Source organism: Hyla sarda, chromosome 6 (genome assembly GCF_029499605.1).
Source record: "Hyla sarda isolate aHylSar1 chromosome 6, aHylSar1.hap1, whole genome shotgun sequence".
Classification (NCBI taxonomy): Eukaryota; Metazoa; Chordata; class Amphibia; order Anura; family Hylidae; genus Hyla; species Hyla sarda.
The window spans coordinates 64,448,970-64,474,847 of record NC_079194.1 but is presented as its reverse complement, the minus strand read 5'-3'; positions in this window follow the sequence as shown (position 1 = coordinate 64,474,847).

Sequence of the window (25,878 nt, the reverse complement as noted above, 5' to 3'; positions counted from 1 at the left end):
GTATATGTAGTGTTTTTTACTTTTTATTTTATTTTTTGTGTTAGTGTAGTGTCGTGTTTTTAGGGTACAGTCGCACGGGCGGGGGTTCACAGTAGTTTCTCGCTGGCAATTTGAGCTGCAGCAGAAAGTTTGCGGCAGCTCAAATTTGCAGCCAGATACTTACTGTAATCCTCCGCCCATGTGAGTGTACCCTGTACGTTCCCATTGGGGGGGACATCCAGCTGTTGCATAACTACAACTCCCAGCATGCCCGTTGGCTGTCGGTGACTGCTGAGAGTTGCAGTTTTGCAACAACTGTAGGCACACTGGTTATGTATCACTGAGTTTGTGACCTAACTCAGTGTTTCACAACCAGTGTGCCTCCAGCTGTTGCAAAACTACAACTCCCAGCATGTACGGTGCATGGTGTACGGTGACTGCTGAGAGTTGTAGTTTGCAACAGCTGGAGGCACACCGGTCGTGAAACACTGAGTTAGGTAAAAAAAAAACTCTGAGTTTCACAACCAGTGTGCCTTCAGCTGTTGCAAAACTACAACTCTCAGCAGTCACCGACAGCCAACGGGCATGCTGGGAGTTGTAGTTATGCAACCAGCAGATACACCACTACAACTCCCAGCATGCACTTTAGCTGTTTGTGCAAGCTGGGAGTTGTAGTTATACAACAGCTGAAGGTACACTTTTCCATAGAAAGAATGTGCCTCCAGCTGTTGCAAAACCATAAGTCCCAGCATGCCCATAAGGGAATGCTGGGAGTTGTGGTGGTCTGCCTCCTGCTGTTGCATAACTACAGCTCCCAGCATGCCCTTTTTGCATGCTGGGAGCTGTTGCTAAGCAACAGCAGGAGGCTGTCACTCACCTCCAACGATCCAGACGCTGCAGGTCAGTCCCGCCGCCGCAGCTGCTCCTGGGGCCCCGATCCCAACAGGGGCGCTGGGGATCGGGGTCCCCAGCACCCGGGGTGCACGTCCCGCACCCGCTCACGTCCTCCAGAAGAGGGGCGGAGCGGGTGCGGGAGTGACACCCGCAGCAGGCGCCCTGATTGGTCGGCCGGTAATCCGGCCGACGAATCAGGGCGATCGTGAGGTGGCACCAGTGCCACCTCACCCCTGCAGGCTCTGGCTGTTCGGGGCCGTCAGAGACGGCCCCGAACAGCCAGTAATTCCGGGTCATCGGGTCACTGGAGACCTGATTGACCCGGAATCGCCGCAGATCGCTGGACTGAATTGATATAATGACCCCCCTGGGCGATATGCCGGGATGCCTGCTGAACGATTTCAGCAGGCATCCGGCTCCGGTCCCCAACCGGCTAGCGGTGGGGGCCGGAATTCCCACGGGCGTATGGATACGCCCTCGGTCCTTAAGGACTCGGGATGCAGGGCGTATCCATACGCCCTATATCCTGAAGAGGTTAATTGTCTTTTCACACGTACAGTATTCTGCGCAGATTTGATGCGCAGGATTTTTTGCTGCCGATTACAATGTAAACTGAATGACTGAACACAGCTTGAAATCCTACACATCAAATCTGTGCATCAAATCTGCGCAGAATACTGTACATGTAAATAGACCCTAAGGGTATATTCACATGCAAAGTATTCTGCGCATATTTGATACATAAAATTTGAAGCTGTAGGTTTGATGCTGTGTTCAGTCATTTAGTTTATATTGATCTCTGCAGCATACAAACTACAGCTTCAAATCCTGCACATCAAATATGAGCAGGGTACTGTTTGTGTGAATACACCCTAAAAGGAGTTATGTGTTTAGAATTCTTGATTAAATTCCGATGGAATGTTCTTATGTGATGTGAACAGAGTCTAAGGCCCGCCCTGCTAATCTATCGATGGAAGACATTTGATTTCTTAGATTCCCTTTAAAGGAATAACCCATGATTCAGTTACCCCCTATTCATGGGTGATCAGTGGGGACCTCCAACTATCACAAGAATGGAGGTGAAATGTCCCCCGCAATGAAGGGACTGCTTTGGGTGGGATAATCAAGGTGAAGGACTACAGTTTTGATGATTCTGCTTCCTCCTCACATACATTACTTCTTTTTACAGCAGCCTTAATTCTCCCCTACTTCAGTTTAAAAAGTACTGCCTTTATCATTCCATCTGCATTGCTATTCTGTTACACGCTTTCTCTGCATGACCTCCTGCCCAGCATGTAAAACACAATCCCTCCAAAAACAGAAAAGAGTGAGGGACAGACAGGGAACAGTTGCGATTAGAGGCAAGTGATATGGGAACTCCCATGCTAGAGGGAGATAGCCTCATGGAAGATTGGAATTACCCTTCATTGTTTATGATTGGAGTTTAGCGAACTTTTGAAAAGTTTGGTTTGCTGGACTCACCGAACTTTTCAGAAATCACAAGTACGGTTCGGCTTGGTTCGAGCCAGAAATGAAATACTCCCCTAAACATGTTTATAACACTGCCTAACACCTCTAACCCCCCTGTCTAACACTGTTAGGAATGTATTCAAGTAGTTCTAAAGTATTTTTAAGGCTCAGTTTTAGCGACATGTGGTAACCCATGGTAACAGCTCGCCCATTATTAAGGCTTATTCACACCAAAATAAAGCAGCACAAAGTATTCCTGGTTGTCTGTAGATGCCTGCCAGTGTTAATATGCACACAGAGGCATGGGAAGACGCAGTGAATTTTTTAAAGCGTGCCAGAAATTATCCCTTTTTTGTGGATGATGGGTTGTGTACGTGTAGGCCTGGCTGGAAGTTGAGTGATGGTGGATTGGTGTTACTAGTAGTATCCAGGATGCAGCAGGTGGTAGCTGACTTATGTTAGTAGCGTACAGCATGAGATGGCAGACTTATGTGAATAACATACAGAAGGAGATGGCGGACTTGTAGTAGGAGCAGGAATATTTCAATAAAGTTTTTTAATTTTGAAATAAAAATTTAATTGTATGGTTCCTGGACTGGTGATTGCTGACATGAATGAGTTGAGAATGTGTAGACCTGACTGAAACTACAAGCAGAACATGTCATAGTGGCTTACTGGAGGAAGTTGTAGTAGTCTGCATAAAGCAGCAGGTTGAGACACCTTTAAAATCAATTTGAATTTGGCCAGCCAGGTGACCCAGGCCTGGCTGGCTGCAGGATGGTTGCCACAGCAACCTTCAGCATGTCACAGTGGTTTACTAGAGTAAGTTGTAGTATCCTGCGTACAGCAGCAGGTTGAGAAACCATTAAAATGAATTCAAATTTGGCCAGCCAGGTGACCCAGGCCTGGCTGGCTGGAGGGAGGGAGGTTGCAATAGCAACCTTCAGCATGTCACACAGTGGTTTACTCAATGGAGTTGTAGTATTCTGTATACAGTAGCAGGTTAAGAAACCTTTAAAATCAATTTGAATTTTACCCCAGCTAGGTGGCCAAGGCCTGGCTTAAAAGTAGCAGGTTTCCAAAAGAATCAATTTGAATTTTGCCCCAGCAAGTTGGGCGGCCCAGGCCTGGCTGGAAGTAGCAGGTTTCCAAAAAAAATCTATTTGAATTTTGCCAGCAGCCCTGGCTGGCCGCAGGCTGTTTGCAATAGCAACAGCAATCAATTTGAATTTTGCCCCAGCCAGGCAGCCCAGGCCTGGCTGGAAGTAGCAGGTTTCCAAAAAAAATCTATTAGAATTTTGCCATATCCAGGCGGCCAAAGCTTGGCTGGGGAATCACACTGAGACCACAGCAAGAGATAAAAACTATTTTTTGCCCACGTATGCCCCAGCCAGGCAGCCCAGGCCTGGCTGGGGAATCACACTAAGACCACAGCAAGAGAGCAAAACTATTTTATGCCATGTATGCCCCACCAGGCAGGCCTGGGCCACCTGGCTGGGGCATATATGGTGGGAAATCACACTGAGACCACAGCAAGAGAGCAAAACTATAGTTTGGCCATGTATTGCCCCTGGCCGTAGCTACCACCCCACGAATCAATCATGGTCTGCACACAGACAAGTTCATGGAGTGGCCCACCCTCTCCACCACATGATTGTACAAAGTGGGGATGGCTTTCTTTGCAAAATAATGGTGACTAGGTATGCGCTACTTGGGCTGGGCATACCCCATTAGTTTCCTGAAGGCCGTTGAGTCAGCAAGATGGTATTGGAGGGTTTATGCAACCAACAACTTGGCCAGGTACAAATTAAGGCACACTACAACAGGGTGACTGAGAGAATACTGTTGTCTGGAGGACATGGATTCCTGACGGGATCAGGGAGGAGGAGGGCACGACACAGAATAGGCAAATACCGAAAATGTACTGTCTGTGGAAGACGCCTGCCTGTTAGACAGTTGGGAGGGATCTGGAGGATCATCAGTAGCAGCAGCAGCAGCATTTTCCACACATTGTGGGCTGTCTCAACTGTCCCACACTGCCTTTTGGTAGAGACGTAGTTCCTACACTCGGACTCTGGCCACGGCTTACTATCTGTTTGCAGAGACGAGATATTGCCATGTTCTCTGCATTAGGTAAGGTAGAAAAGAAGTTCCACGAATGGGATTTTGACGGTCAAGTGTAATATATAGGTTCAGGCTTTGAGTAATATATATATCTACTTCTCCCCGTCCCACCCCGTCCCACCCTATTTTACTATTAATTATATATACATTGGCATTTATGATATCTTAATATGAATACCCAGTCCCGCCAGTATTTTTTTAAACTCCTGATGTTTCCTGTGTGTTATGTTTACATCAATAAAGTATATACATTTTTCAGTAGCAAATGCTCTGTTTCTTTGGTATGAAATACAACTACACAACACCTAGCTGCTGTTGCCACTGCTTGTACTAGTACTGTCACAAACATTCTTACTGGCAGTAAACATGGCGGGGATCTTCTGCCCTCTAACCTGCCCACCAACTCATTTTCTAGACATGTTTTTTTTTTGGCTACTTTTGTCCTTTTTGGGTGAAAGTTCACCTACCTACTTGTCAAATCTAAGTTTCAACTCTTGAAACTATTTTTGCGTTGCAGAGATGACAGCACAATGAGTACTGTAGGCATTTGTGGAACAAGATTAAATGCACCTGAACTGTATCAACACTACAGGCTTGATACGTGTAACTCTAACATGCTATTTACGTGGCAGAGATGACAGCACAATGAGTACTGAAGGTGTTTACAGAAATCTATTACATTCACAACAGTTTGGGACCACTGATCTAAATGATTCTACTGAGCGCTGCAAGGTCCTGTCTATATACATTGGAGAGACACATCTGTCTGTGATGATAAACCTTTCAGCAGGTAAATCGGATTGAACATGCCAAAGGTCGGGTCTGGAGTCTGCACTACAATCCATCTGAGGCCCTGTCAGTGTCACTGATCCTTTGTCTTTTTATATGAAAAATTGTCTCCTCTGTGGCAGAATGCTGTTGAATACTAAAAACGCGATGAAGAGCTCCAGGATGATGTCTTTATGTTTGAAGCACTGGCTATAAATCCCCTATGCACAATGGTGCCGTCTTTTTCCTTGCAAATCTTCACAGGGAGAAGTATCTCTGTATAAGACCTACTGTACTTTGCAGCTGCTGTGATGATCTCTGGATATTTGTATATCTTTAATCTCGTGTCTTCTCCGCGGTGCTCTGCCTTTAGCTTGTCTTTTAATCTCTTGCTGTCACTTATCTTCCAAACTTGTTCATGATCCTTTGATGCTTCTGCACTTTCTGAAAGTCTTCCTTTAGAGGTTACAAAAGTCCTCAGACCTACTGTTATTTAACATATTTATTTTTTTACACTTCCATGACGCTTACCATGAACTTAGGCTGGAGGGTAATATTAAGTGCTGCTTATTTAATAAATAATGCAAATTAGTCGGCTTTGCAAGAGCGTAATGTGGATGTATTTTTTGTGTCAGTATTACTGCCACAAGCCTGGTGACCCTAATAGCTGTCAGTTTGCGTCATCAGACCAGGGGTCAAGCTGGGACTTGCAGCCATAATATGGGCACAAATCTGCATCTGTAGTAAGTTTGATAATGATGGTCACCCATGCATACAGTTTGCACATGCATTGTCTAGTCTATAAAATATAGAGACTAAAATGGAAAATTCAAAAAAGCAGAGTCTAAAATTCTTAAAAATAGGGTAAAAGTGTCATAAGTGGCCCTCTGGCGATCTCCCACATGGGGACCCGGCTCTCTGCATAAATGGTAGGTGTCGACCACCTCAGGAAGCGGCGGCCTAAAAGCCCCCTCCATGCATCTCTATGGGAGAGCCGGAGCACTGCTCTCGGCTATCTCTGCCTCTGCCATAGAGCTACATGGAGGGGGCGTGTCGGCTGCAGCTTCGTGCTTGGTCGAAACGCCACCTTTCATGCAGAGAGCCAGCGTGCCATGTGAGAGATCATGGGGATTACTGACACATCCTCAATCCTTAGGATAGGGGATATTATTGTTACATCCCAGAGTGCTCCTTTTATACTGTATGATGCCTCTTTCTGTAAATAGTGGTATTATTTATTTTGAACTGTATATTTATATTATGTTTTCAGAGGTTCAACTTGAGACTCAAAAATTACTGTTTTTACAGACAAAATGATTTAGTTTAGGAGTCAGGCCACTCTTTGGTTCTTCTTTGCACCTGTTTTGGTCAAATCATTAGCCTTTATACGGGTTACAAAAAAATCTATTGTCCCCCCCAAAAGATTTCAATCAGGACATACATCTCAAAATGCATCCCAAATTGTGTACCTAACTACAGCCATAGTTTGGTGTGTAATAGAAAAAAAGGCCCCAGCACTTTATTTTTCAGATATAGCAATAAAATCAGTAAGATTAAACTGTGTGTGCGCAAAGAGTGGGTTGTCCTGTGGATTCAATAGAATCTGATGGAACATATAAGGCTTTTTTTTTTGGGGGGGGGGGGGGGAGGGTCTTTTTTTTTTATTTTTTTACCAGTAAAACTGACATTTTGGTCTGTTTCACGGCCTAAATATGGTTCAACATGCAGAGTGTGCACAAACCCTAATATATTAGGTTAATAGTGCCATTATTTATGTGTACAGTCGGGTGACATTATTTATAAAAATTTTTTGCAGTTTAGCAGCAATATAAATGAATACTATATGACACTACTTTTTATGTGTGAGCCATGTAATAGTTTTAATATTATTAATATGTATTATTAATAATGTTAATAGCCACTTCACATGTTTTAAAAAGGATGGAAATGTAAGACTGAGTTGGCATTAACATTCATATCAGTTGGCGTATTTCAATATACAGGATACACTGCATACAGGAGTCAAGCAGCAAAATTCGGGCTTGATGATCACACATTACTATTGCATTTGATTGCAGTGCTATATTGTGTTATTGCTGCAATTGTCATCAAATTACTCATGTACATGTTGTGTCATGTACACTCATATAGCGTGCAATCTATTGCAAAGTGTAATGATAACCAAGCATAGCGAGATTTGTCTCCCTGATAAGTACATTCATTGAAAATGGGTTTTGTACGGACATGATTGTTTTAAGATGATATTTGAACATTAATGTGGAAATAAGGAAACACATGCTAACCTCTCAGATAGATTATTTCTTTCTTTAACACTTCATTTTAATATCCTTAGAATCTTTAAGGATTCCTATGGGGCCCTTGGAAATATAGGCCCCCATTCTGTCTGGTCCGAGAACTGCTTAATGGGTCTTGGAAAGTAAAGTTAAATTAAAGGGGTACTCCGGTGAAAACCTTTTTTCTTTTAAATCAACTGGTGGCAGAAAGTTAAACATATTTGTAAATTACTTCTATTAAAAAATCTTAATCCTTCCTGTACTTATTAGCTGCTGAATACTACAGAGGAAATTATTTTCTTTTTGGAATGCTCTCTGATGACATCACGACCACAGTTCTCTCTGCTGATGTTATTATAATAATAATAATGCTTTATTTATTGTTGTCCTTAGTGGGATTTGAACCCAAGTCTCCAGCACTGCAAGACAGCAGTGCTAACCACTGAGCCACCATGCTGCGCTTAGCATACATCTGCTATGCATCTGCTATGCATCTGCTATGCATGGTTGCTAAAATGGACAGAGATGTCAGCAGAGAGCACTGTATTCGTGATGTCATCAGTTTTCCAAAAAGAAAGGAATTTCCTCTGTAGCATTCAGCAGCTAATATGTACTGGAAGGATTAAGATTTTTTAATCGACGTAATTTACAAATATGTTTAACTTTCTGCCACCAGTTGATTTAAAAGAAAAAAGGTTTTCACCGGAGTACCCCTTTAAGACCAGGACTTTCTTTCCTAGGTAGCAAAATCTGACCTGTAAGATGGGGACCATTTCATAATTTTTTATGAGGCCCCTTTTCTTCTATGTACAGTATGCCCCTGCCCTTAAAGGAGTTCTCCACCCTTAGACATCTTATCCCCTATCCAAAGGATAGGGGATAAGATGTCTGATCGCGGGGCTCCTGCTACTGGAGACCCTCGCGATCTCCCTGCTGCACCTGGCATTCGTTTAGAGCGTTGGGTGCAACTCCGCACGCTCGTGATGTCACGGCCATGCCCCCTCAATGCAAGTCTATGGGGGGGGCATGACGAGCAGGGTATGACCGTGACATTTCGAGCCTCCTCCCGGCATCGCCAGTCATCCGGAGCGAAGTTCGTTCTGTGCACCAGATGTCTGGGGTGGCGCAGCCGAGATCGCGAGGGTCCCCAGCGGCGGGACCCCCGCGATCAGACATTTTATCCTCTATCCTTTGGACAGGGAATAAAATGTCTAGGGGCAGAGTGACCCTTTAAAAACAAGACAGTAGAATGATATATGGGGAAGAATGTAACTGCATGTGATTGGATGACTGCCTGTTTTGAACTTTAATATGTTGTAATGTTATTTGCCAGTATTGTTATTCTCCTCACTTGCTGTTTTATGGTATTTCATTAATTTTGTCATAGATTATCTGCCTCCAATATTTATGTAGCTCATCTGTCAAATTTTGCTACACAGATTTTATAATAACAAGCCATTAGTGTCATTGTTTCATGTGTACTGATATACTGATGTTATAAAACACTAATTTGTACTATATCTTGGGTGGAGTTGAATTTCTGAAAATTTTGGAGTAATAGAAGGCTCTCTATCAACTAAGGGTTGGGGTTGGAGAATGGAATCCCCCCACTTAGAGAGTGCTTGTTCTTGAGATATCACACCTACAGTATATATTATTTTGGTCACATTCCTGATACCCCTTCTTGTTCCTTGCTTCTTACTAACTACACCGGAACATTTGTGTCCTTTAGGAGTTAAATAGAGTAGTGGAATGGTGGAACCAGACCATGGGAGTTGTAACTGGCTAACCTGGACTGCAGGGGTACCACATTAATACACTCCCCAACACCCCCCCCCCCCCCATCCTGCTTCCCTTTTGCATGAGTTCTGTATATATCCTTCCTTCTTTATATTCAGTGGTGGGCACACTCCACTACTTTTTTGAGTAAAGAACCACTGATTCAAGACACTGTGAGAGAAAGAACTAAGTAGAAAAGGGATTCAGAGGTGTACAGAAAACTAGGGATCGACCGATTATCGGTTTGGCCGATATTAACAGCCGATATTCACGATTTTGGACGTTATCGGCAATTACCTTGCCGATAATCTGATGATGCCCCGCACCGCCCCGGCCAGAGACCGCCACTGCCGCTGCCCCATTGCCTCCCTCATCCCCGATTTTATAATTACCTGGTGCGGTGGTGAAGGGGGGGGGGGCGGTAGTGGTGATAGGACCCAGGAGGACCCCAGGACAGACGGGGGGAGAGAAGTGGGTGGCGGCGGCGGTCTCTGGCACCACAAAAGCCGCTGCAGTTCATTGATTTAAAGCATCTGCTTTAAATCAATGATCTGCAGTGGTGTCGCCGGGGGGGGGGGGGGGGGGATGAATAGCCGATAACTTATACCGGAATGTCGGTATAAGTTATCGGCTATCGGCCCTAACCTGCACAGAGTATCGGTATCGGCCCTAAAAAATCTATATCGGTCGATCCCTACAGAAAACAGCAACTAAGGGGGTGGACACAAGGCAGGACTGAGAGTCCCCATACTGCTCACAGGCCAGCATAATCCCCAACTCCATCTTAATGTAACTGAAAGGTGGTGCCACCTAGATGGTTTGACCTTGGACCATTCCTGCATTGTCTTAATAACCACCTGGTATTAACCCTTTAATGTTCTTCTATGAAGATCTGGTCTTCACTACCAGGTTGCCACCTCTGGGAGTGGTTCAAGTATACAGTAGGTGGCAGGAAGGGTTGCCACCTTTCTTGCAAAAAAAAAAATACCATCCATGCTAATTTGCATAATTAAATATATATGCGTGACATCACATTAATCCCCCCCCCCGATCCCCTGTGCCATCATTCCTGTTGATTACCCTTGTGCCATACTTTTACTTTGACCCTCTTCTCTGAACCCTGTATCATAACCATTCCAATTGATTCATCCCCATCCTACTGATCCTCCTGCACCATAACCATTTAACCATTTCAATTGATCCCCCTGACCCCCCCCCCCCCCCCCCCCCTTTGCCATACTCTTTTGCAAGGCCAGGGAAGCGGGGCTAAGGGTGCATCATTTGATCCTGTCCACAGTGGCCGGAGGCTCTTTCCCAAAAAATTCCGGCTTTTACATATGTTTTCTACAAAATTACCAGCAGAGGCATTAAAATACTGGCTGTGCCAGCAAAATACTGGCTGGGTGGCAATCCTAATGGCAGATGGCCCAACTAATGCTGATTCAAGGCATAAAGGGGACAGGCAGAGACAAGTCTGGGAACTAGCTGAGGTCTTGGGCTGGAAACATGTGTGCTTGGTCAGGGAAAGGCAGATAGGTCTAGGCAGGTAGCCTGGCTGAGGTCATACACAGGAGGAAGAACAGATTGGTAGAAACGGACAAACTCAAGGAAGCAAGCCAAGGTTTAACACTGTAGCCATACCTTGCTGTAGCATGTATAAGTATATGAGTTTGTGAGGTAATTCCACAGGGATTCTAGTGGGACATTGTACTCACTCTGTCCCTATAGACAGAGCTGGACACAACATTGACAGTGTGGTGAGGATGCGATGCAAGGGAAGAGGTCATTACCCTAGGGGGAGATGGCATTAAAGGGGTACTCCGCTGCTCAGCGTTTGGAACAAACTGTTCCGAATGCTGGAGTCGGGAGCTCGTGATGTCATAGCCCTGCCCCCCATGATGCCATTCGGCTGTCATGCCCCCTCCCATAGACTTGCATTGAGGGGGTGGGGCATGATGTAATGAGGGGGCAGGGCTATGGCATCACAAGCTCCAGGCTCCAGTTTGTTCCAAACACTGAGCAGCGGAGTACCCCTTTAACCCCTTGTGTTCGTGAAACCACCCGAGGTATGGCCGCAGGTTCCTGGGCTAGGCACAGGGCAAATAATCACTCCGATGCAAAGTTATGGAACAACGGCAGCTTTACTTAGCCAGACAGATGGAATGGTCTTTACCACTCAGTTAGGCCCAAGGAGATGACCAGTGAATTAAGGAGACTTGCGGGCTCGCTGGGACTTGTAGTGGACTTGGACAGAATTATGCAGACACATGCTGACTTTAGCAGATTTGACTGACTTGACTATGACTGACTAGGCTTCACCCCTGTGACTGCTTACCAGGCTTTGACATTCACCTGTAGGGGCACTTGGTGATTGAAGTGTGGCTGCATGGTTAGGCCTAGGTCTCTCTCAGGACTCCAGACACTCTCAGGTCTTCACTGTTCCTCAGCAGAGAATAGAGTGACTAGCTAGCTCCTCCCTTGGTTTATATGGGAACAATTTTGAGGGGTCCCATATGTCACCACACAAGTCACCTGGTCACTGACACCTTCCCTGGTTACACAGGACGTAGCAACAACACTTAAAGGCATATGAACGTTATACACACAAATGAATAAATAACATAGGTCACTTTACCCTTTAGGGCACATATAGTGAAGGTGGACTCAGGGGGCTCTGAAATAGAGTCCGCCACACAGAACAGAAAGGGTACAAGAAAGCAACTCCAGTACTGGGCCACCACAGCAGCAAGAGGAGCTGAAGCATAAAGGGAAGGGGAGGCACAGACCAGACCGGACTAATGGTATCCCAGTGCCTGTGTCTGCCAGGAGGCGCAACATGTAGTGGATCACTTGCATTAAACATAACCTTTTTTTCAGCACACAGAACTGCAATGTCTTACAACAGCTCAGGAAAGCACTGACAGCTGTAAGATAAGCTGGATCCTCTGTCCTCTATTTGAAGAAAAAAGGGGTTGGGTTGTTAAGGGAGCAGAAGCCAGAAGCTGTTTGGGACTGTGCACCAATTTTGTAGTGCTCTCGATATAAGTGTGCCAGGACTGCAGGTATACTGTAGCATTGGACTCTCCCAGCACTGCTGTTTAAAGGCTGGCTGTAGTGGTGATGTCTTATACCAGGGCTCATGTCCTACAGGAAGGCATGGAAAAGGAGTTCCTGCACTTTTTCCACAGCAGGAACCTGGTTCCCATTAGCAAGAGTCCTGCAGGACCAGCCCTTGAGTGGAAATCTTGGGTGAGTTCTCAGACTTTTTTCCCAGGACTTGACCCGTGTCTAATACTATAGCTAGTGGTTATGAAGCCCATAGGTAGAACAGAGCTTGATGACTCTCCTCTTCCACCAATTTATAATGGTGCAAAGGATTCATGGGCCCCCCGAAGCATGGGTCCTGGGTGGTTTCCCATGTTTCCCTATTTATTATGGACTCTGGAATACAGACACAGTACACCATAAATGGGGGTGGGGGGGTGGGTGAGTATTCTTCCATAGTATCCCAGACCAATTATATCAGGTTATACACAGTGCGTACAGGTTGCTTATTTTTGCTTTGTCTTTTATAATTGAAATTCCGTGTTTATTTTATACCAGGTTTGTTTTCAAGTTTCCATTTAGATGCGTCTCTAGCTGGAACTATAGTCTTTTTGCTGGAACAAACACTAAAAAGATGAATACAATCTGAGTTAAGCCTGGTATAGAGGAGGGCACAGCTGGTATTCTAATAAGGAGCCCGCTCTGTGCTTGTCATGATGTGACCCGCTGACCTTCTCACCACATCAGTATGCCGCTCATCGCTACGGCAAGATTTCTGAGGGATAAAATGTCAAGCACTAAGGGATATCGTAGGAGACAGATTATCATTGGGGAGGAGGATGAAGTGTAGATGAGGTGTGGGATTTTTCATATTACCATTCAGTGTAGGTGTCTTTTAACTCCTTCATAGCTCTGGAGTATATTGAAGTGCTGCAGGCAGGTTGTCAAAGACTATAGCAGAATCCAGAGCACTGGTGCCAGAGAGGATGGGAACTTAACATGTGAATAATGGTTGGGTTGTTATTTGACAACATTCCCTGCCGGTCATTTCATTTATTATACTCTTGATTAACCCCTTCAAAGTAGAGCAGCACTTATTACAGCCTTATGGGCTTGTACTGGTATTCTGCATGAAAGGAAAGAGATCAGACTATGACAGTTCCTTTTCTCCATCTTTTTTACTACAGATGGTCAGAGGCATAGGAAATGCTGCAACATTTTTTGGCGCTGGTGCAATGAAGAAAACAGCATCAGCATCCCTGCTTCCTCTCACTCCATGCCCGCTACCCTCTCTCATGAGGACAGGAACACAGTTTCTCCGCACATCTCCCAGCTTATCTCCTACCCGCCTGCACATCTGCCTGTGGGGTCGGCTCACGAATAGCAATTATCCTGTTTGTGACGCCAAAAAGAGTTGTGGCGTCGGCGCACAATGAGAGAATGATGCTGTTTGTGACGCCAAAAAGAGTTGTGGTTACACGGGTGGTGTTGATGGAAACACCTGATCAATTTGTGACCCCAGGGCACCGTTATCCTATACATGGTCCGAGGTTGGAGGCAGCTTCTCCTGGAGAAGATGCGGGGAGTAAATGAACACACCGACTTCAGGTTACAGATAACTGTTTTTACTGAGCTGCTGCAGATGGTATTATAGCTGGCCTTTGATGTGAGAGGGCAGCGTAACCCCTCGGGAGCCCTGTTGCCTTGCCGAGACTTGTGGTGCTTTCACCAGACAGAATTATACTGACTTGAGACTGAAGAAGAAATTCTGGTTTCTAGGGTCCTGCCAAGGTACTAAAGACTGTTCCGCTGAGGCATGAATTTCCTCCTTGAGAGTAATACTTGCAGGATAACCGGTTGAGAGATTGCATATGAAGTAGGCCTCTCCTCAGAGTACACGACAGACAGCACACCTGAGCTAAGCTGTGGCTCAGGAGCCACAATGGGGTGGAAACTAAGAGTGGACTCACTAACTACTCCCCTGAACCTCACTATGTAGGGGAGACTTTTGGGGTTGTCATTGGCAGGCAGGGTCACATGGGGTTCACTGCTCACAATTAAAGACACAGTAATAGGAAAACATATATACATTCAAGAATAACAAAATTAATTTAGAAAAATATATTATCTGTCATTATCATTGTCACATAATTAATACAACCTTGCGCTGCCAAGCTGCTCAAGACAGTCCAAAACCATGGGTCAGCTTCTGGTGCTGGGACACCACATACCATTCGTCCGAATGCTATTGCCGGACCACAACCCGCAAGCATGTCCTCACTATAAGGGCATTTTGTGAGTTGTAGTCTTGCAACAGGTAGCGGCGGGTGGTAGATGTGTGGGCGGGTCGGAGACAAGCTGGAAGATGTGCAGAGAAACTGTGTCCCCGTCCCCATAAGAGAGGGATGGAAGAGATGGAGTGAGAGGGAGCGGGGATGGAGAGAAAGGGAGCGGGGATGGAGAGAAAGGGAGCTGGGATGGAGAGAAAGGGAGTGGGGATGCTGATAACTGTGTCTCACTGTAATAAGAAGAAAACTGTGTCCCTGTAGGGAAGGGTGTGCGCACACCTGAGCCAATCACTGCGTGGATCACATTTGGCTTCAGGGGCACAGATTTTTCTGGATCCCTGGCGGTGTCCACCAGGATACCAGCATAGAGGTGCGCATTCACTTACAATATCTGTCGGCTGAACCGTTTTTTAATTCTTTGAGCAGTCGGCCTAACCTGCTAAAGTTGGCAGGTTTGGCTGACTTTTTTCTAAGGTCTATGGCACATTTAGGCCATGTTAGGCAGAATGTTCGCCTGGAGTATATGGGAAGACATTTTGCACATTTGAATGTCCGGCGGACGCTAGGACCGCTGGGAAATGCGTTGTCTCATAGACTCCAATGCATTTCCGAGCAAAATCTGCAGAAGGACATGTCTATGCTTTTTGTGGACGCTGGAATCAGGATGTTTCTGCCGTGAAAATTCCTCCATGTGCACAGTTCAGCAGAATCCCACTAAAATCAATGGGACTCTGCTACTGTGGAATTTCTAAGTGGAATATTGCCACGGAATTCCGCTCAGAAATTCCACTATATGAACATAGCCTTAGGCTGGGTTCACATCACGTTTTTCCCCATACAGGAGCGCATATGGCAGGGGAGAGCTAAAACCTTGCGCTCCCGTATCCCTGCCGTATGCGCTCCCGTACGTACTTCATTTCAATGAGCCGACCGAAGTGAACCAGTCGGCTCATTTTTCCCCATATACGGTTTTCTACCGGACCTAAAACCGTGGTTGACTACTGTTTGAGGTCCGGTAGAAAACCAAATACGGGGGAAAATGAGCCGACCGGTTCACTCAGGTCGGCTCATTGAAATGAATTACATACGGGAGCGCATACGGCAGGGCAAGTTTTTAGCTCCTCCCTGCCGTATGCGCTCCCGCATTGGGAAAAACATGATGTGAACCCAGCCTAAGGGTATGTTCACAAGCGCAGATTTTTTAACGGGTTTTAATGTGGGCGGGCTCTTCTCGGCTGTCCGCAGCAGATTTTCCGTGGCGGAATTTACGCTGTGGAAAATCCGCCACAGTCGCTACTGACTTCAATGGGGCTTGCGACGGATTTTCCGCAGTGTACATTCCGCCGCGAAAAATCTGCTGCGGACAGCCGAGAAAAGCCCGCCCACTTTCAAATACGCAGCGGAAAACCAGCTAAAAAAATCTGCATGTGTGAACGTACCCTAAGTCTGCTTTTATCCCGTACCAGCCAAAAATAACTTATGAGTGGTTGATCATAGGGAGTCTGACCATTCTGCCACTCCATGCATTGTCTATGGGAGCGCTGGAGATACCTGAGTGCTGTGCTAGGACCATGGGATAAGCTTTTGCAATTTAGGGGAATCCTTTTCAGGCAGCATTTCCCTTTTTGCCTTCTGAAAGGGAGAATTCAATAGAAGTCAGAAAGTGGCTAAACAATGTATACAAAAAATATGCGCAGATCCATCTGTTACCCTGTGATATTTGTCTCTGAAATCTTCTCCTTCTGTTTAATTCCTTTTACATATGTTAGAGTGACAATTTTTCTCTATTTTTAGGCATATAAATACAGTTATATTTTGGGAAGGGTTTTCTATTCCCAGTGACTATATACTGTATTGCAGTATTTCCCAACCAGGGTGCCTCCAGCTGTTGCAAAACTACAACTCTCAGTATGCCCGGACTGCCTTTGGCTGTCCGGGCATGATGGGAGTTGTAGTTTTGCAACAGCTGGAGGCCCAACTGGTTGGGTAACACTGATTCCTAAGTCAATGGATATTTTCTCTAAATAATTTTAACTATAGACATAACATTTTTTTACAAGAGCACAATGATTGCGGTGCTTATCCCTCGTCTGTCACGGATTATATTTGTAGGAAGTTGTTCTTTTCTTTTTCTTCTGTGACCTTTTGCTTTTATATTGAACCTAAAATCAATACAATTAAGACCCTACAACCAGTCAGGTTTGTGTGATTTACAACATTCCTAATGAAGGAGTAATAGTCCTGTCCTGTACATCCTAATGGCACCCAATAGATCACACTGACACATAATGGGGGAGTTTGAGTTTCTTTGTGGTTTCTATTCATTTTGACAGCACAAATAAAACTGAATGCATCAGTCAGTAGCAGTATCACCGCAGAGGAGGATAACATAATATTACAGAGGGATCTGGGGAAGCTGGAGGCTTTGGCACAGACATGGCAAATAAACTTTTATGTTGATGAGTGTAAAGTTGTGCACTTAAGCCATAAAACAACATTTTTTATTGGGTTTTGTGGACTAAATTTAGGCGCACGCCTGTGCGGCAATGGCCCTTATTTACTAAGCCAAACCCTTCAGTTTTTATCTGTTTTTGTGGACTAAATTTAGGCGCACGCCTGTGCGACACTTTTTGCGACATGTTTGGACAAAAATAGTCTACATTCTCACACATCACTCGGAAAGTTTCAGAAAACCCTACAAAGGGTTATCAAAAATGGGTGTTACCCGACAATTTTCAAAAATCACCACAAATAGTCCACAAACTGACAAAAAAGCAGAGAAGAGTGATTTCGGAATAACCAACTGCCAGAAGCTTGTGCAAAAACAGCTAAAATGGTCGGTTTTTCACAAAGCATGGTTATCATGGGCAATATGCCTAAACTAGGTAAACACAAATTAAAAAGACTGGTTCACTTAATTCCCCTTTCATCGGGATTTATATTACTGACTTCATATTATATATGGTCCTTCATTTTTTTACCTTCAAGGTGTTGAGATTTAAAATAAATGTATTTTTATAATACAGTTTACTTTGATGATATTACTTTTTTAATGTTATCTCGGATTCATTCAATATCTATTGCCCAACTTTATTAGGTGCATTACTGACATAATCCACGTTCATCTTTTTCTTTCATCTGGTATGTAGAATATTGTCTCTATGGCCTGCAGCTTAAGTGTCCAAATGAATGCTTAAAAGTTAAGAAGTGTTATGGTGCCCTGCGGCTCACTAGGCTCCGGGATTCATTCCCTGCCAAACCTTGGAGAATAAATGATCCATCTGTAGCAGGCCCAAAAAATCTATTAGATAATCCAGCCTCTATAATTGAAAAAGTTCTATAGTCTGATCAAGAGTATTTTGGTGGGTTTTAGAAATGCTGACCCACATATTTCATAAATGTTTCAATAACAGGCAAATAAATGTCTATATGGCTAACCAGCACTGTAGTTGCAGAGATCTTTTTAGGTCAAAATGGAAAATTTAAAAAGTCAAAGCCATAAGAAAAATGTAATGCAGTATTATTGTAATGTAATGCAGTATCATTATAATCACAAAGAAAGAAATAGAACGGCACTCAGTATTAGAAGATTGATCCATGGGTAATTCTTTATTCCTTAGGTGCAAACAATATCCAAAAGGAAGGGCTACTGATTGGCGTGAAACAGCTGTCAATTATACCTGTCGGTGTGAGCTGGCCGGTACACCCAGCTCACATCGACATGTATAATTGACAGCTGTTTCACACCAATCAGTAGCCCTTCCTTTTGGATATTGTTTGCACCTAAGGAATGTTGTTTGCAAAAAAGGAATCAAGAATTACCCACGGATCAATCTTCTAACAGTGAATGACGTTCTGTTTCTTTCTTTGTGATTGGATTGGACTATGTGTCTTGCGGAATAGAGCATCTCTGTGATTGTATAGTGGATACCGTGCCAGGATTAATAATGCTGTATTTCCTCCTGAGGTCCAAGCTCATAGCAGGCATGAGTGAGAGTAGTGCTGGCCGCTGCATAGTGTGAATAATTATTATAATAACATGCTCAGGCATCCGGTCTGACCTAGCAACCTGGCCGTGGACCTGTTGCATGTTCTTGGAAGCTTTGTACCCTGCAGTTTGGAATTGCAGTACTGAAGTTGTGCACCCCACAAATGGGAAGTAACTGAAAGGAAGTAAGGAGAGGGGTATTGTCTGTTGAGCAGTTGTCTGCATACATCTGTGTAGTTTCCCAATACCTATGTTCCAGCTAACATCCTCATCAAAGTTGTCGTGTGGCTGTGAGAGAACTTTTTGTTTGGGATACTGTGTGTTTATGTGCATTGCTCTACATTAATTCCATACTCTGAGGTTAAACAAGAGTTTTAGGCTATGTTCACACGACAGAATGTCCGCACGGAGAATCTCAGTGCGGACATTCAGCAAACTGCGGGGCGTCGGCATAATATGCTGGCACTAGTACGGCACAGAAATGGGCTGTCTCATTCCACGCAGACTCAGCGCAAAGATGCACAAAACATCTGGCACGGAAATTCCGCCGTGTGCACAGTACAGCAGAATCCTGTTGAATTCAACAGGACCCTGCTGCAGCAGAATCTCTGTGCCGGATTCTGCATTGGAAATTCTGGCATGTGAACATGGCCTGAGGGTTGAAATTTGCATACTGTTGTATCAGATGATTGGTGCCTTGGTCACGTGATGCACGCCTATGTTTCTGCACAGAAATTTCAAGAATGATTTGGAAAAAGTTCCTAGTCCAGCCTTCTCTCCCAGGAGAGGAGTGGACCTAGAACAGTCTAGGTGTGGTTTCTGCCGTATCAACCTCTCCTAGCTCGGCTTTTGCTATGATCAGTGGCTAGAAGTTGTTTGGAGCCTATTGTGAGCTATGTAGGCCCATGGGCTGATATGGAGGAGAAATAAAAATGAGTTGTGCATATCTTCCTAACCCCTAATTGATGAAATTTTCTCTTTTCTTTTAAGAAAAATTATTTTAATATTTTGTTGAACCTGAATTTTAATAGGGGATCTTTACACAGTTTACTACTGTGGTAGCCTTTGGGGGGTGTATAGTAGTGGGAATGTTGTATCGGTATATGAGGGGTTAATGTTAACCCTATAGTTTGTGACACCAGGCTAAGGGCTAGTATGCTGAGGTAATTCTCCGGCCTATCGTCGCCCTTCCCAGTAACGATAGGTGCATGAAATGACTGAAGGTCCACAAGGAGATTTAACTTGAACAACTTTACTTAAGTGCTTACGGTACATCCAAGGCACAGTAGCAGTCTAATATAACAGTCCTTATATTGTTCAGTGACTGACAGTTGTTGCGGACCTTGAGGTATTTAGAAAGTCTCTGAATTTAGGGTAGATATTGCAGATCTGTCCGGATTTAGGGGTTAGATTAGGTCTGGTGATGCTGCAGAGTGTCTGGGAATTGATACACTCTCGATTTAGTATTGATCAGCCGTCGCCGCAAGGCTCAGGCCTAACTCACTGCGAGAATAGCTGCGCAGGTCCTTCTCGGTTGACAGCCCAGGAACAAGAGAGAGGTGCTTACTGCACAGGAACAAGAGAGAGAACAATGGCTGCCGCTCCCTTATATGGGCAGGGGCAGGGGGAATCTGATTGGTCCGAATACCTGTCATTCACTCATACACAGAATGATGGGATTGCATACGTCATAGGGACCTCCACAGGTCCTCAATACCATAGAGTTCACCTTGTCACGTGACCCGCAGGTCCTGGTACGCTACGCGCAGGTAATTAACTATTCATTTACATTTATATAACTATATTTACATAAGCCTTGCATAAGTTACTGGTTTACTAGATGGAATAGAGGTGACAAGGGGTAGACTATACAACATGGACCCCTACGTCCTAGGGACTCTGGCTATGGGGACCCATACACATAAAGGGACCGCATAGGATGCAGTACCGGGACACCACAAACCCCCTTACTTAAAATAAGTCGACCTCGACGTCTCTCGCCTGAGACAGAGGGACTAGGACTAGAACAGGATGCTATAAAACAGGATGATCTATACATCTGGTGTACATCCTAATTAAACTAAACACATTCTTACATTCTTTTGATACCTTTCCTAGTATCTGGATTAGACAATAGAAATCTATCTAGACATTTCAATGCTATCTAGACATTTTAATGCTATCTAGACATTAACAAAGCTATTTATCCTTTAGTTTCTAGCTTCCTATACAACCTTATTAGACCTATTATACATTTTGAAGTTTACTAGACAATTAGGCAGCTATCTGACATGTAGTTGCTAGCTCCTAAGACATTTTATTAGCTCTCCATACAATTTTTATGAGGCTAAACTGAACATTAGCACAACTCTCTATACATGAGACTATCTAGACATTAGTACAGCTCTATTTACCTTTAGTTTCAAGCTGACTTAGACACTTTTATTATCTCACACATTTTATTTCTTTTCCATCCATAAGTTACCTGTAAGTACACATAAGGTTATACTGGCTAGCCGGAAGCTAGGTCACAGTAAGGGTGGCTGCTAGGGTCTATCGGCTACACGCTACTGATCCCTAGAGCACTTTCAAAACAACCTATCTAGGTTATTCTTAGAATTATGTGTTTAATTCTATATTAGTAAGAGCACCTACTGGCCTGGCAGAGCATCTCACACACGCAATGAAAGAGAAGAAGTGTACCTAACAGTGGCAGGAACTGGGTATCAATATGCTACAATTCCTTAAGTGTTTTCTTAAGTGAGATAATTATTTTGGTGTATGTACTAGAAAATTTTGAGGTAGTACATTTAAGTTAGTAATCTAGGGTACTGAAAAGTGATCGGCAGAGCATTAAAGTGGGTTATCAAAGGTACTATGTGTGCAGGTACTAAATGTGAGTCCTGGTACCTTATGGGTAGTTTGCCCTGTGTAATCTTTTGAGACCGCCACAACACCACCTCCGAGTCATCAGGAGTTCCTTCACTTGAGGATTCTTCAAGAACTTCAGTCCCCGAGGGACCAGCTGGAGGGCTGGAAACGGAAGCAACATCTTCGGTTGAACTGAGGGGTTCTCTTAAGAAAGGTGGAGTAGTGGCATCAATATCTGGAGCAGTCACTGGAGCAGGAATGATGTTGGGTGTAGCAACCAATGGTGGTTGACAGGGGGCAACAGCTACTGGCAACTGACTGGGTGGTGCAACCAGTGGCGGCTGACTGGATGGAGCTGGGAACGGTATGCCCCAATACATGGTAGGCAGCTGAGATGGGAACAAAGGAACGTCCATAGTGGGATAAATTCCTTCTCCCGACACATATTCTCTCATTGGCCTTGGTAGAGGTGGAGTAGAAGTAGCAGGAGGATCAGAAGGAGTAGGAGGAGATGGGCCAAGCATATCTTCTTTCAGGCACACTTTCATCCTATTCCGGTGAACCACCTGTGGCTCGAACCCGTCCTTTTGTATCTCGTACACGTCAGTTTCAGGATAAGGAACCGCAGTAAGGGTGTATGGCTGCGTTTCCCACAGGGAGTCCAATTTATTGGTTCTAGGAAATTTTCTGAGCCACACTTTATCTCCAAGCTGCAAGGGCTGAGCCGAAGCATGTCGATTATAATCTTTCTGCTGGCGTTCATGAACTTCACCCATTTTCTTCTCATAGATGTCCTTGGCTTCCTCAATTCTTCGTCGATGCTCTGACACCCAACCTTGGGAAGCCTGAGTAGAATTGTTGAAAGGTGCCTGTAGTCCGAAGGTGCGATCCTTTGGCAATTGGCCGTGTCGGCCCATCATCAGGAAAAAGGGCGTATACCCCGTAGAGCAGTGAACAGTGTTGTTGTAAATTTCCTGGAGTTCAGGCAACAGCATAGATCACTCTTCGTGCTTCGAGACAGAGGCTGGTCTGAGCATCTGGATGAACACTTGATTGATCCTCTCGCAGAGCCCATTCCCTTGGGGATGGTAGGCCGTTGTCCGGAGCTTCTTGCAATCATGCAACCGGCAGAGTTCCTGGAACAACTGGGCTTCCAAGGCGTTTCCCCGATCCATGAGGACCGATTCAGGACACCCCAGAGGTTGGATCCAATGTCGATAGAAGAGTTGGCGGTAAGATCCTTGACGGGGACCACGACCACCCACTTGGAATAATGATCCACCATAATTAGAGCATGACAATAGCCAGATCGAGTGGGGGCCAACTTCACATGGTCAAAGGCAACAATTTGATTCGGGCTTTCTGTACAGATGGGATGCAAAGGGGCTCTTGCGTCCCTCCAGGGGTTCTTTATCACGTTGCACACGGAGCACTCGGCACACCACTTCTCGATGTCTCCCCGCATCCCAATCGTGTAAAATCTCCTTCTGACGGTGATCTCTGTCTTATGGACCCCGAAGTGTCCGGATTGATCATGATAGGCATTCAGAACCATGGCTGCATCCCTCCTGGGAACCACAATCTGGTGTCTCCTGAGACTGGGTCCAGGGAATTTCGGTAGACCAACCCCTTGTGCAGGAACAGGCGATTCCTCTGCCGCCACAGCCGCTTCAATTCAAAGTCTCCGTGGGCCTTGCGTACCCGAGTAGGCACTTTCTTGTGGAGGCAATAATCGAGGAGGTCCCCGATAACCCTGCTTTCATCCTGAAGTGTCTTCCAGGTGGACAGATCTTCAGAGATGAGACTTTGGGAGATTCAGGTCCGTCACCCGCCTGGGCAGTTAGAGCATTCTGGCTCACGAACCTTTGGTAGAAGGGAGGCATTTCTACATCTTATCACACATCTTCAGTAGGAGGTGCTTCTCCCGGGGCCATGCGAGAAAGTACATCCGCATTAACATTGGTTTTTCCGCTGCGAAACTTAATGTTGAAATCATAGTTGGCCAACCGAGAGGCCCAACGTCGTTCAATAGCTCCCAACTTAGCAGTGTTCAAATGGGCCAAGGAGTTGTTATCTGTGTAGACCGTGAAGGGAGTAGCAGCCAGGTAGTCCTTAAACTTCTCAGTAATAGCCCAAACCAGGGCCAGGAGCTCCAGCTTGAAGGAGCTATAGTTAGCATCATTCTTCTCAGCACCTCGAAGATGCCGGCTGGCATAGGCAATCCCCCTCTCCTTGCCATCTTGCACTTGAGATAAGACCGCCCCCAGACCTTCAAAGCTAGTGTCTGTGTATAAACGGAACAGCAGGCTGTAGTCAGGATACGCCAAAATGGGGGGTTCCGTGAGGAGATACTTCAGGGCTCGAAAGGCATCTTCTTGTTCCTTGGCCCACTGGATGGGAAGCCTTCCATTATAATTATCCAGGGCAGTCCCTCTCAGTAATTCGGTCAAGGGGCCAGCAATTTGAGCAAAATGGGAGATGACGCGCCAGTAATATCCAGCAAACCCCAGGAATCTTCGGACGTCTCGCACCGTCCTGGGTGTAGGCCACTTTCACAGCACTCACTTTGTCTGGATCAGGCTGGACTCCTTGAGCACTGACGACATGTCCCAGGTAGTGCACTTGTGGCTTTAGCAAGTGACATTTGGAAGGTTTAACCTTGAGTCCATGTCGGATAAGGACTTGGAAAACTTCTTTCAGGTGATCCAGGTGTTCCTGATATGTTCGAGAATAGACGATGATGTCATCTAAATATAACAGAACACTCTGGAAGTTAAGATGCCCCAAGCATCGCTCCATTAGGCGTTGGAAAGTAGCTGGTGCATTGCACAGTTCAAAGGGCATACTTTTGAACTCGAAGAGACCCATATGGGTCACAAATGCGGTCTTCTCTCTATCCTCTTCTGCCATTGGCACCTGCCAGTAGCCGCTCGTCAGATCCAGTGTGGAAAAGTAGGCGGCAGACCCCAACGCAGTCAAAGATTCTTCAATGCGTGGTAGAGGATAGGCATCCTTATGAGTTATGTTGTTCAATTTCTGGTAATCCACGCAAAAAAGGATAGTTCCATCTTTTTTCTTCACCAGGACCAAAGGTGCAGCCCACGGACTCTGGCTTTCCTGGATGACATTGGCCTCTTTCATCTCCACAAGCATTTTCTTTATGGTCTGATACATTCCAGGAGCCACAGGACGATGTCTCTCTTTAATGGGTGGATTGTCTCCAGTGAGAATCCTATGTTTGATCATGGTGGTGATGCCAAAGTCGGTGGGGCATTTGCTGAAAGCTTCTTGATGTTTCTAAGCCACTTGGATGAATCCTTCCACCTGTTCCTTGGGGGTATCTTCGCCTCCTATCTGTAGTTGACTCCACCAAGGTTCCGTAGGATTCTGATCAGGTCCTTGTTGGACCACCTGTGACTTCGAGACTACATCTCGGACGTCTAGATGGTGTAGAGTAGCCACTGGGGTATACTTGGGTAGTTGAACCGCAACTTGAGAGAGATTAATAAGTCTCACTGGGACCTTCCCATTCCGTACGGTTACATAGCTTCTAGCAGCTCGCACCAAGGGACAATCTTCCAGTAGAAGGGGTTCCAAGAGCGCTTGGTAATCTTGATTTTTCATCCCGGGTCAGGCACGACACCAAATAACTGTCTCCGTCTGTGGCTGTAGACTAATGGCTCAGATATCTTAAATCCTTACTCGACAGATCTCTCCTCCTGATTCAAAAACTTCTGTTCTGCTTGGAGGATTTTGAGGTGGTGTTGGGCAGCTCGCCGGCCTGGGGGTGACAGGTGAGGGAGAGATGCATGCAGTGCACAGACAATATAATCAAAACAGTGCCTCATAATATTCATGCCTAAAATGAAATCAGCTGCCCCCTCATCCCTAACATTTGTGACAATCACACCTTGTCTTCCTAACACATGTTTTCTCACCTGCACCGTGGGCTCCCAGTAACCATGCCTGGGTACTGGTTTCCCGTTCCCTGCAATTACTCTGAACTACGCTTCCTGAGGGTCACACAACCTTTCTGGGCCCCAGTACTTATAGAAAAACCCCTGTGGAATAGTGGATACATGAGACCCAGTATCTATCAGGGCTTGTAACCGGATACCTTCAATCATCACCTGTAGGTAAGGACAAGAAGCTACATACATAGACAGTCCCTTCTTGTCACTGGTTGATTCTGGACCTTCAACCTCTACTTCTGGGGTGCGGTCCTCAACCCCAGGGGACGCCCGTTTAAAGCCCAGCATTGGCTCTTATAGTGTCCGTTCTTGTTACAATAGCTACAGACGGGTCTCTGACTTCCAGGTGGTCTCACAGGAGGGATGCCAGATGGAGCAGCAGGGCGAGGGTTGGCCTTCTTAGGTGG